We start from the raw sequence: 312 nt of genomic DNA on the forward strand, positions 1-312 counted from the left end.
AGCATGAACGGATCGACAACGCTAGATCCTACTCTTACCTGAGCCACCAAGCCCCTCTTCGTCTCCACTCCCCTCCTCTTCGTCGGAAGGAATGGAGATTACTCTCTCAATGGTACCTACATTAAGTTGACACAAACGTCAGGTGGTGCGGATTCGACCTTACGCCCGAGGGCATAGTGTTAAAGATTACCTTCTGGTACGATCGTGGAGGTCGTCGAAGCCCCCGCCTGTAGCCTCACACCAGACTGTGGAGGAGCATCCTTTGAAGTCGTCAGGACTATCCCCGATGCGGCAAAGGGAGCAGGCGAAGCA

Source organism: Asparagus officinalis, chromosome 4 (genome assembly GCF_001876935.1).
Source record: "Asparagus officinalis chromosome 4, Aspof.V1, whole genome shotgun sequence".
Lineage (NCBI taxonomy): Eukaryota > Viridiplantae > Streptophyta > Magnoliopsida > Asparagales > Asparagaceae > Asparagus > Asparagus officinalis.